The following is a 13,146-nucleotide window of genomic DNA, read 5'->3' as shown; positions in this document are numbered from 1 at the left end:
TCACTGTCTTAGGAGAAGTAGCCATTCAGCTCAAAGAAGACAGTTGCCAGGGAAGCAGGAGGAGCGTAGCGCCTCCCTTAGGGGCTGAGAATGTTCCTGCTGTAGTAACAGAACCCACTCTGAGCCCAAAGCACACTGTTTTCTGCACACCATCCTAACTGCCAACCCACTATGGGACTTTGGGAACCTTTGGCAAATAAACTTGAACACTCTTAGGAGATTTGGTGCAAGACTTACACACTAATACCTTCCCTCCCTGCCCACACGCAGATGCACATAGCGAGCATAGGCTAAGCCTGGGCTAAGTCCCTTCTCTGCATGAATATTTGAATTCATTTTCAAATGGTCCTCTTGGTTTGTTTTCATCGTGGGCATCCTGTCCCAGCTAGAGAAGCTCTATCTTACAAGAGTGGAGTTGGGCTGGTTTCTACGGTAGATACAAGGCACGGTCTGTCTGCAAGGTGCCGGCCACCAGCACGGATTTGGAACACCCTCTTGCACTTTGTGGTATGGCTGCAATGGCCCCCTGCTTTTGTCCTTGCCCTGTGCCCATGCTTCTGCTAAATATGGAATAGGTTTGGTATTTACTTGGTTGCCAAAGAAGCCCAATTCTTTAGATTTGGGGTAGCAAGACATAAATGTAGGACAGAAAGGACTGGGCCAGGTTTTTGTTGTTTGGTTTTCGAGTGCAGAAGGCCTGAGGCAAAGGCAGCAAGACAAAGGCTAATTCTCCACTGACCCATGGAAGAACCTGTAGACAAGCAAGAGAAGCCCGCACATTCTTACTTGATTCACTCAACTTATTATTAAATTATTACTCATGGTTTTGTTCATTTGTTTGTTTTGTTTTTCCCTATGTCCAGCCTGGCTTCACCTTCCTACCTCCAGACCAAGTATCTATTTTGAGATTTTTAAAGTCCTTCTGATTGTCACACAGGGCCCTTTTGTGCTGAGACTAAACCCTGCTACAGAAACAGACCCCACTGTTTTGCAGAGTCAACACATGACTTAGAGCATGGGTCATCACAGGTCTCCAGTCTCTCCGGAGACACCCCCGATCCCTGGTGAGTGTTGGAACATAACAGCTGACCGTGACCCTTGTCATTCCTGGTGGAGATGGGAATGATGCTGTCAGGGCCTTGCTCCCTCTGGGGCTCTGCTTCTCTCCATGGCATCCATTCAGCCTGCCTAGAAATGGCCATTGCCTATGGTAGGAGAGAATTGCACGCACTCACCAAGAAAGCTGGTCTAGCACAGCTCTGAGGTTTCTCGTGCACGCAGCGAATCCTCTGAGAAGTGTGATCGGAAAGCTGGCCCACTGGTTGCTTACTTACTACTCCAGGAGAGTAATTGTCCTTACTAGGAACTCAACCTTGGGCATCCAGATCTTTCCATAAATCACCTTAACTTCCTCTCTTCTTCCTCCTCCCCCTGGGGAACCTCAGCATTGCATTCCCATGTTGCACAACACAGATCAGATTATCTGGTCGTTCTAGAGATTTGTATATAAAAGACTACTTTTGTGAGGATTTTTGTATATTGTTTTTCTATTTGTTTTCTACGGCTTAAGGAGAGAGCTGGCAAACTGTGAATCTAATTTGATCTTGCTGCCAGCAGATACATTTTGGCTTCCTGGTAAGAACCGACGTTACCAGGGACAACCCATTGCCCTGTGATCAGTATCACACCCAGCGAAATCCCTCCAGCCCTGTGTTACATTCTTTTTTAAACAAATCCCTAGACGTCTTTGCTATTATTTATAAAGAGCATGAGGAAATGTATTTATAGTCCTGGATATTATATGTTTAATATTGATTTAGCCTTTAATAATGTTATAGGTTTGTATCTATTCTTCATAAATCACAGAGAGCTCAGTGTAGACTGAATTAATCTATTTCGTATCTGTAATTTTGCAGACAGATATTTTCTTATGGTATTTTCTATATAACCACATAGGTAGAATTATAACTAATTAGAGCACAAGACATTTCTACGGCAACTCAGAGCCTATCAGTTGTTTCCTGAGCATATAACCGCGTTCAAAAAATTTAAGAATGCTGTCCTTCACGCCGCAATGAACAAAATGACCATAAAGAACGAGGAATCACTTCATTCTCTTAGCTGGTTAAGATACGCATTTAAACAATCAGTCTTTTAAACTTGAGGAATGGTGCTAATTCCTTGTTTTTCCAGCTAAGCATTCAAATTTCACCAAAGTAAGAAGACGAAAAATAAGGTGATGAACGTGGGATCATTTCTGTATCAGAACTTCCCCTGCCTCCCCCCAACCATTTATGTCAAAATTGGCTTTGGAAAACCTTGAGTAGAGAGCTTGAGGATGAGTGCTAGGAAGCAACTCGGGACAGATTTGTTGCAGTTCATGCTTGCCAAGCAAATTGCTAGTAAATGTCAAACTGTTATGTGAATTGAGCACATATTTTTAAGAAAAAGGTTATTAGTACTAGCTATGAAGCAATACCCTTAATCACTGGGGCTGGAGGTGGGAGCTTAGAGTCACACTGAAATAGTTTAGAAGGAGCCCAGGTAGATTCTGTCCTCAGGTTAATAACGATCTATGTAATTCCCCCAAAAGGCAAATCGATAGCCACTGCGAAGACCAGGGGGTCTTCCTTCTGCCAAACACACTTTCTGATACGGTCGTAGCGCTAGTATTTTTGCCATGTTTAGAGAAGATAGTCAATTCCATAGAAAGTGTACTGGTATGTATTTGAAACCGTTCCTCATTCAGCAAACAGATGAGAAGTGCCCTCAACTGGCAATGATTGTATCTGTGATTTTCGAGTCCAGAGAGCTGTTCAAGGCATGAAGTTCTTGTGTGTCTACAGTAACACTTGGTTCGTGCATGAAGAACAGTGCCTGTGCACTTTGTGTAGCTATAATGTAGGTATCTATGTGTAATTTCAGTGAAATGGTGTATAGATGTATTTTAATTTAATTTAAATGTTATTTTTAGCTTTTCATCTAAATGCGGTAGGCATGTTGATTGGGTGTTTTGGAAAACCCTACTTTTCCCTCTTAGATAACTAGTGAAGCACTTCTCCTCTTTTAAAATGTGATCTAGGGGTACGTATCAGTGACGAACTTCTCTATGAATCCTTTGTACCAATGATTGTGTGAAAGTCTGGGCATCCAGCATCTTTGTGAATACGCAATTCCGAGCAAGGGAGGGTTGGGTGTGTGTCATGATTCTTAGTGAAAGGTCATCAGACATCTGTCTAATGCATGGCAAATACAGTTGCGGAGCTTCTGATGATCTAGGCCTAAGTCAGGGTAGAATGAGGACACTTATCTATAGCCCTCCTTTGCTTGGTGGATTGGACTCAAGAAAGATAAAAAGTTAGCCTGCTTATGTGCATGCTCACATCCTGTCCTTAGGTAAAGGTATGCCTCTCTGGTTGCCAGATACTGATCAGGATGCTCATGACTTAGAGGTTCTGAAGAACCTTGTCCCCCTTTGTTTCTCGAGTCATGTTAACTAACTGCCATGTAGGCAAAACCTCATAGAAGCACAGTTCTTGTAGTAAACTGTACAGACGTAGAAAGAGCACTAGAGGCCCAAGAATGGTCAGCACAGAACTTCAGGGTTACAAAAAGACAACGGATGAGGCACAGATCCCACAGATGTGAAGGAAGTATGACCTCTCCCTTGTAGGCTCCGTGTGCATGTTTTGAGTGATTGGAGATGAGATAACTAATGCAAATATCCACTTGCCTCCTAAAACACACATTCTGTCTCATGATCACTACCTGGAATGCTGTAGCATCGACAGTTCCCATCACCCCTTTCTCCTCCCCAAGAACAGAGGAAAATGGCCATGCACAGTTGGGATCATCGAGTGCCTCTGTCTTTCACAAAAAGGAGGGGAAGCCTGCACAATCCCATGAGGGCACAAAGCACATTAATTTTCAGTGGCTTCTCCAGTGATTGGAGTGAGGGGGTACAGATGGCAGAACAGACACATTTTTCTGGAAAATGTGGCCTCTTTAACTCCTGTCAGATTCCAGGTGGAAACCCTACTGAAGAAAAGCCAGCCTTTAGGTAGGGTTTCCTCAGAAGATTCTTGTGTGTCCAGAATGAAAGATAAGAATAACTGTTTCCCTCAACTTCACCGTCCCCATTGGTCTAAAGTCATGTAGCCCAGAGCACTGATAGCACATTTGTGTTTAAAGACTAATGAATGAAAACAGATAAAAATTTCAACTAATTTTGGGGATATTTCTTCAATATGGTACTAGGAAATGCCTCATTGGCAAAGCACATCTGGGGTAGTTGAGATCTTTTGTTTTCACCTTGAGCTTTCTTACCATGTGGACTGATTACTGTTAACATTTCATGTGTAAAATAACTGGATATTCTTTATATACTGGAAGCAATCTGTGAATCCAATATTTCACTAAGTGTTTTAACTTTTGTGTATATATATCTCATCAATAAATGTGCATTCTGATTTCTCTTGGTCGTTGGCTCTCCTTCAGTTCCCATTTTAAACTAGCGTGGGTTCCATAGTGGGGGAGGGGGTCTTTCCAGAAGTGTTTCTTCTGGAAAAACTGTGGACTGAAAAGTGCAGTGTCCAAAAGAATACTTTCCAGAATGCCTAGGTATCTAATGGAGTCATGTCATACCTAAAGTTAGTGAAGTGGACAAAAATGGGATGTAATCCAAATTTTCCCTGTGAATCACTTGGGCTATCTCCCAAATCTTGGGGTTTGATCCAAGGTTTATTTCTCAGTTACGTGAAATGCCCATCACAAGTTGCCTCAGGGACTCTGTTGCGTACCATCTTTGCTGAGGGAGTCTGAGAGAGACTTCATATCCATATTTCTGCAGGTGCCAAATTCAGAAGATACTGAACGTGTCAATGTTACCCTGAGTCTTAAAGCTTCCTCCCACATTTCATGGACCTCACTTGTGTTCATAGTTCAATGACCAGAGGAAGTCACAGGGCTCTACCTAACCTCAAGGGGTCAGGGAAATGCAACCATACCAGGAAGAACACTGGAAATAGTTGGTGAATAGCTCTTGTGACTATCAGGCCAAAAGAGTCCTTAAATCATTCATAAAGGCTAAAATATGAACATATCATCTTTCAGTAAGTCCAACTGCACATTTTTTCTCTAGTGCTGGAAAAATCATTGCTATGAAGGTGAGTAGCAAGCATTTGTCAGTCATGTCGTAGAAATAAAATGCATGGTCTTCAAAAGTAAGACCGGGCTCAGCGTAATGAGATTCTCACACAATGAAAGGTATATGATGCACATCATATATATATATATATATGAATGGAGGCCCAGCAAGAGAATGGCAGGTTGTTTTGACACATGGGGCACCAGAATACTGAATAGAATGGCTTAGATTAATAGAATTTTCTCTCTCATTCTTTTTTGGGGGGATGAAAGCAAGCAAATATTTTAAATGAGTGAAATAGATAGATGGGATACACCACAATTCTTTTGAATGTCAGCGATTTCTTTAAACTGCTCATGAAAATGGACATTTGTTTTTAAGACACACTTTTCCTTCTTCCCTGGGAATCAAATATATCTCATATCACAGCCATCTTCAGAATGTTATTAAAATTTTATTTACAGAAAATATGCTTGTCAGTAAGTTTCTGGGTGGCCATTTTAAGACCGATTATATGTGATTATTGTAATTAATAATTATAATTATTACTCATTAATATTATTTTGGGGGTGAAAATAGAAGGATGAATAATGGACTCAGGGTTACAAGACATGAGTTCTTTTTCTTTTTTTTTAAAGACATGAGTTCTGATCTCCATATAGTCACTAAAGAGTTGAGTAAACATGGTCAAGTCCCTTTGCAATTTGGAAGTATTTTGGCATATTTAAAATTAGGAGTTTAGATGAGATCATTTCTAAGCTTTTGAACTCTGAAATTTACCTGTCATCCTGGCTGACAGGTAAATTTATGTATATATGTAACTACATCATGTATGTATGCATACTTCTATCAAAGTGATAATGCCACGTGACCTAGAAGCACAGGAAGACATTACCATGTGCGAGAACTACAGCATCACCAATGATTTCCCTTGACCTTGGTGGTCCTCCCTATCCCTGTGATCTTCACTACCCAGGGGAAACTGACCCCTAGGAGCTGTGTTTATCATTCCCCTGCTTTGAAAAAATGATTTGATCTCACAGGTATGTGTGCCTGGACAAGCTTTGCTTATTTTAAACCTTAGAAAAAGGGCTACATGTAGTCTTTTTGGACCTGTCTCTTTGTTACCTAATGTTGGGTTTTTGTGTTCATCCATGTCGTTACAAGTAGCTGTGGTTCATTCATTGTCACTGCTGTATAATGATACCAGGTGGCAAATATGCCACATTTTGGTTACTCGTTTTCCTGCCAGTGGAGATTTGCCTCATTTGCAGTTGTTTTTGTGTGTCAGACAGCGCTGCTGTGAACATTCTTGTATATGTCCTTGATGTATAACCCAGGAGGCTTTGACATATGGGCTCCTAGATACAAAAAAAAAAAAAAAAAGTGTGTGTGCATATGTGAGAGAGAGAGAGAGAGAGAGACTGGAAAATACCTATTAAAATCTTTTACATGTCCATGGCTCCTTCAGTGGGCCCACGTGTGGACCACCACTGGACCCCCTGCTATTCCATGCACTGTTGGCTGATTAATGAAGCCCATGTCACTAGTGAGAATACTGAGGCAAGTGAAACCAGAACATTTTTAGGAGGTGTGAATTTAAGTTTAAACTGAAGCAGGTCACCTGGGTGGCTCAGTTGGCTGAGTGTCTGTCTGCCTTTGGGTCAGGTCATGATCTTGGGGTCCTGGAATTGAGCCCCACATCAGCTTCCTGCTCAGTGGGGAGTCCGCTTCTCCCTCAGCACCTCCCCCTCTCATGCTCTCTCTCTTTCTCCCTCAAATAAATAAATACAGTCTTTTTTAAAAGGTGAAAGCTGAAGCGTTCTTTCCTCAGACTCACATGGTCCAGCCTTTAACACAGCTCCAACGTCAGCTAGACAGGACCCACCAGATCTTTCCTCTCTTCTTTACCCACAATGCAGTGGGCCCAGCAAGCTCCGCCAGATGTTAGCAGGCTGTTTGCTATGATGCCAACCATTGTTTGAGAGAAGTTACAGGAAGTCACGGGAAAACTCCCCACCTGCCCCTCAAACTGTTAGCAGCCCCTGGAGCCTCATACTGTGGTCCCACAATGGTGAACTGTGGAACCATAAGGGGCAGTGCGTCTGAAAAGGGCGGCTGCGTGGCTGCCACCCAAGGCCCCAAACCTTGGCACCTCTTCTTCTGGGCACAGTGACCTAAAACAGGAAGCCAGGACTTTCTACTTCAAAGAGCCACAGGTGAGAGAAGGTTCAGGCACCTCCAGGAAAGCTTTCATGAGGACAGGAAGGCATGGGTGGAGATGCCCACATGTTTGACGTGGGCTGTGCAAGAGCAGAAGAATGTGGAGTCCCTGGGAAAAAGGCAGATTTTTTAGCTTAGTACTTTTCTTCCTGGTAGTTTTTAAGGTTCAGTTCATTCATCCTCCCACTGAGGCAGGGAGAGGCAAGAGTTAATTCCTGTGTCACTGTGAGAAAAACTGAGCCAGAATCAGGCTTCAACTCAGGAGTGTTGGTTGGGTCCGTGTCGCTTGTCCAAAAAGAGTGTGAAGAGCGTAAAACCATCCAATGTAAATACCATTCTTGCTCACAAACATCGAAAAGCAACAACTTTAAATGCTTATGAATTCCATAAATCAGACAAATAAATTGTTACTCTGTCCCTTTCCCCCTCCCCTATCCATGCTCTTTCTTTATCAGGTCAGAATAAATACACAAAACCCCAAGATCTATTTTGGTTGGTGATTCAGGGTAATCAGAAGTTAGCCTTCCAAATATTGTCTGGAAAAATCTAGTGGCCTCCAGTGAAGGAAAAAAGGGCAAATATAGAACTACAGTCATCTGTGGTAGACTCCTTTTGTTGCATGACTTGGTTCTCCTGGAATTCTCCAACGGCCTCTGTCACTTCTCAGATGTTTTCCAGGCCTGGACAGCATGCTGCTCATGGGAGGAGGGGCCCTGGAATTTCCAAATTGCCTTCATCTGAGTGAAAAGTTCAGATGGAATGCAGTTTCCCTTCTCCAGTTGCTTTTCTTCTCATCTCAAACTTTCCCCTCATCTTGGTGAAGAAGAGAGAGGCCATGCCAGACTGTAAGGCCAGAAAGGACCTTAGGACCTTAGAGGGCGAGTATTTGAAGGCTAGCCATGCCTTTCTCAGATGAGGAAAATGGCCCCCTCATTTAAAATGAACTAGAGGTAAATGCAATGACAACCCAAGGTTAAATCCTCGTTCTGTACCTCTTCTAGCTCTGGTCCGTGGATTGTTTGCTGCCCCTTCTTCATCTGTGGAACGGGGCTAACCCTGCCCATGAAATAGGAGATCTGATGAGAGGACAACCACAAACTAGTTGGCACAGCACTTGATCCATTAATGATAGCCATCACCACCATCATATGCATCATCTTCATCGTCACTATTGCCACCCTTAGCATTATCAATAATAACTCCTAATGGCTAAGCTGTAAGAAACCATGCTTCCTCTTTCTGAATCTGGCCCCTTTTCAACCATATCACATGGACACAAGCATTTAACCCAGAACTCAGAGCTCATCTTCCAAACATCTGAGCTCTGTTGATAGACCATGACCTCCCCTGACCCGGGCTTTATTCCTTTACTCAGAATTTTCTTGAGGATAATCATCCTTTACTTCTAGAGAAGCTTCATGACATCATGAGACGGTACTGCCTGGTGTTCCAGAAGACCTTCTAATACTTTCTTTTGTTACTTACCAAAGCTATGATCTCTAGCAAACACCCTAGATTTTTTTCAGGGAAAGGAAGTCTCAACCTGGCTAAAGAGGCCTCTCATCGGGACAAGAGCCTGTGATGGCTTTTCCAATGGGAAACAGGACATCCAGGAATAAGTGAATTCTTTCTTTACTGGAAAAGCCCCTCAGGGAGTCCCTAGCTCACAACATTGTGTATACTGGTAGAGCCTAGTGTCATGAGAAAGGCCATTTCTGTGGAATGTGCCCAACTCAGCAGCACCCTACAAAACTCCCTTGGCTGGGTCTATTCTCAGCAGTTTTCTTCCCATCACCCCTTTCTCCTTTGCCTTGTCTTTTTCCACAAATGATGTTTGCCTTCTCCCCCAACAGTTTCAAGAACACAACCTGGAGCCTTTTGGAGCCTTTTGATTTGGGGAGCTCATCCATCGCCATGCTAGAATCATCTCAACATAGTGGCCCTCTATACTTTTCAGCAGCTTCGAGGCATGACCATATCTTAGGAGCTTGCTATTTATGATTGACCATAGCTACTGTCTGAGGTGGGATCCCTAGAAGCAGAACCTGAGACAGGATTCAAATTTCCACGATTTTTCTGAGGGAGTACTTTTCACAAAACCTTATAAAGAACTGAAGGAAACAGGAAAGGGAAGAGAAAGAATGGAGCAAGAAGATAGTGTCAGGAAAAGTCTGAGTTGTCCTTTAAGGGGACTTTGAGTACCCAGATCCCTCAGTCATTGGCTGCAGGCTACTTGTGGAAGGGGAGAATAGTCTCCAGGATGAGGCAGCTCCCATCTGCTGAGAACCATTTTCTAGAGAGGGGAGTGGCTGTGAGTTGTTAGTTGTCAACACAGCAGTTAGGGGATGGATGCACCAACCCAAGAAAGGGATCTGAACTGAGAACCAACAGCATCATCTAAAACTTTCATCCCACGCATGCCTACCATGTGGCAGGCTCCTGTGTACTTCAGCTCATATGGTTCCCACAACAATTCTGTGAGGTAGGTAGGTGTTATCAACATCCCCCTCCCCCTCATTTTACAGATAATACCACTGATGTTCAGAAACATACATCTAAAGAAAAAGCTGTCCTGGAGGTATTTCTAGTTCCAATGCCTTTCATATAATGGCTCTGTTTTCTCAAATAACCCAACAGAGTCTACTGCTATGTTATGAATGTTTTATGGCGTTTGAATCTCTATGCTCCGCATAGTACTCCTTGGTGTCTAATCTTGAAGCCCAGTCATGCATTCAAACGAGATTGGCCATGCTTGTCATCCCGTATGGTCCTGCATCACCTACTTAGTTGCCCTCTGCAGTCATGAAACCCACATTTGGAAAAGAGGAGGTCTCCAAGGATGCCCAAAGCCCCAAGCTGCATCCATACGAGTTGGCCCAGCTGGTCAGAACAGATTATTCTCTTCCTTAAAGTGTTTGCTAAGTCTGCAGGACAGTGAGTGCCATCTTGAGTGTGAACTCCAATCAGCTGAGAGTGAGGGAGACTCTTGGGCACTCTCTGTGCTCGCTAGGAAAGAATGACATTGATTATCAATGACTGCAAAGAAATTGGGAAGAGGGAGAGATCCCTGTCTGTCTTCTCTCTGCCATTCTTGATTGTATGGGTCAGGATGAGTTGTAGGGCAATGGTATCAGCAAGATGAGCTTATTATGGGCTCACAGCATAGTTGCATCATGGGTCTGCAGGGGTCATTCTCCTCTGTGTACTTTCCCAGGAACCCTACATTGATAAACCAGCTATGACCTTAAAGAGGTTTGTTGCCATGCTGGAGGGAAGACAGCTCTAGGGAGGTTCTCACACAATTAAAGGTCACCTCAGCTCACAACTCATTGGCCAGAATGAGCCACATGGTCCCATGCAGCTTCCAGGGAGAGTGAAATGCAATCCTGCCTCCCTCCATTCTCAGGATAGAGGAGATCCAGAAACACTCGTGCCAATAAGTTACCGTAGTCTCCAGTCACCCAATACTTCGTGCAAAATGTACTCAGAGCCCCTCCCCCAAGAGGGCCTACACAAAGTCTCATCCATTCACGGCATCAAGCTCAAAGTCCAGGATCTCAGAGTGTCACGTGGAAGTTACTATATACAGTTTAGAGGTGGCTCTTGTTGCCCCAGAAATCGGTGAAAATAAAATGCAAGTTCTCTGTAACCCCACCCCAACCCTCCCCTCCATCCCTCACATACAGATGCTCCAGTGGCTGAATAGGGACAGTTTAATTACCATAACATACTCCCATCTGGAAAGGGGACAAATGAAAGATTGAGTCACTAAGTCATAGCATTCAGAAATCCTGCTGGGCAGACATTAGAGGGCCCCCTTCACTTCGCATAAGGGACATTTCTTGATTAGGACCTAATCTGGCTTCCTGGGAGGGCTTCCCCAACTCCTCCCTTCTCCCCACCCACCATGACATTTCATTCCACCCTCAGAAGACCCTCCTTCTCCATCACACTCCGTTGCCTCATGTGAGGAGAGCAGATAGGAAGTATGTCTCTTGCAGCAACAGCGTCTGCTTTCTGTTCATAGAAAGTTAGGGTTAAGGGCTCCTTTTAATTCTCCATCAGGTACAGAGTTTTCTAGTTGAAGTCCACAGTGTCTTGGGCAACTTGACTCTTAAAATCTTCACCAGCTTTATAAGTTTGACACTACTCAGCCTCACATGCCAAGAGCCACACCCTCAGCCCTCCTAGAAACACATCCTTTTCTCGTAATTGTGGGGACCTTGAGCCAATCAGGCTTGAGGCAGAGAGCTCTGTCTTTAGATTTCTTGTTCTCTGAGCTATTTTTTTTTTTTTTTAAAGAATAAAAGGATATGCTGGATGGCCTCATTAGCTCCTGCAGCGGTTTTAGCAATTGATAGGATGACTATGTCCTCAAATCGATTTTGTTTCTGAGACTGAGTTAGGGCATAACACGTCTATTTTATCTTTTATTTTTGGATTTCAGAAGTAGTTGTCTTTTTCGGCTCTACAAATGTTCACATTTCTAGAATCTCGAAGTAATGAAAATATTTGAGGTTGTGACAGCACACTGACCACTTGGGGTCTCTGAGTGTGGTGATGAAGCCTGTCAGGATCTGTGATGGCCACACAGCAGGAGGGAGAGATCAACTTTGTCATCTGTGGCCACAGAAAATTTGCAGTTGTCTGTACTGCAAACAATCACCTGATATATTAGAGAAACGTATCTCCTACTCTGGGGTTTCAGCTTAGATGTTTTCTCTTTGTGGCAGCCTCATTTGGAGGCAAAATTAAACCCTCCTTATGAGCCAGTTACTACCTGATGATGGCAATGGAAAGGATATATGTTTGTCCGTCCTGAGGAAAGGGAACTCAATCACCAGAGAGGCTTCTGAAGGCAGGCTGGAGGAAAAGACAACACATATCAAAGTCGTCTCGGCTGACACAATCTAAGAGTATCATTTTTCTAAGGTCGAGGTGTGGAGAGTTTAGAAATTACTCTTTTCAAAAAAAAGAAAGAAAGAAAGAAAGAAATTACTCTTTTCTGAACCAATTTCAAATTAGGGGTGAGGGTTTTTTTTTCTAAACAGCTGTGTTACTGAAAGCTAAATGATGAAAAAAAAATAACCCAAACTGATATAATATCTTTATTTCTGCCCCCACGGAATGGGTTTCCAGCTGTCATCTGAAGAGATGAGTCAGGAAGATGGACTTTTTCCTTGGTCCAGCCGGAGTCTTGCTGTGGGGAAAAGCTCACGCTTCCTAGTGGGGGACCCACTGACTCCATTTCACAGATGAAGAAACTGAGGCCCAAATATGTTAAGTAAGGGGCCCTCAGGCATAGTATCTATTCAGTTGTTGGGTATCGGGAAGGGAAAGATATCCCACCTCTATTTTTCTCTTGGTATTTAGAGGCTAGGAGGCAGATTAAGTTTATAAGGACACTGCCATCAAGGCTTCCCTTGCCCAGTTCCACCACCAGACACAGCTGCCACGTTCCCACAGCTGTGAACCTGTCTCCACTTCTTACTTATCTGTGTGCTGTGTGCTCAAGATTACAAGTCCTGGGGGTCCTTTGGACCAAGCTCGTCTAGCTCAAGTTCAAGTCATGCTTTTGTGCTCCTCAGTGCCACTCTGTCCACTTGCTTAGTCAGGACCCAGGCATCTCCTACGGGACATGGGTTCTGCGGAAACTCCTCTCTGAGACACTCCCTTGGCACCCCCACTGGCTTCCAGCTTTCCACACTGGTGAGACCAGGAATCCTGCCACCATTTGTGAGCCGTCTTCCCAAATCTGCTGAACTCTCTTTTTCTAT

This window comes from Neovison vison, chromosome 7 (genome assembly GCF_020171115.1).
Source record: "Neovison vison isolate M4711 chromosome 7, ASM_NN_V1, whole genome shotgun sequence".
NCBI lineage: Eukaryota > Metazoa > Chordata > Mammalia > Carnivora > Mustelidae > Neogale > Neogale vison.
This window is presented reverse-complemented; position numbering follows the sequence as displayed.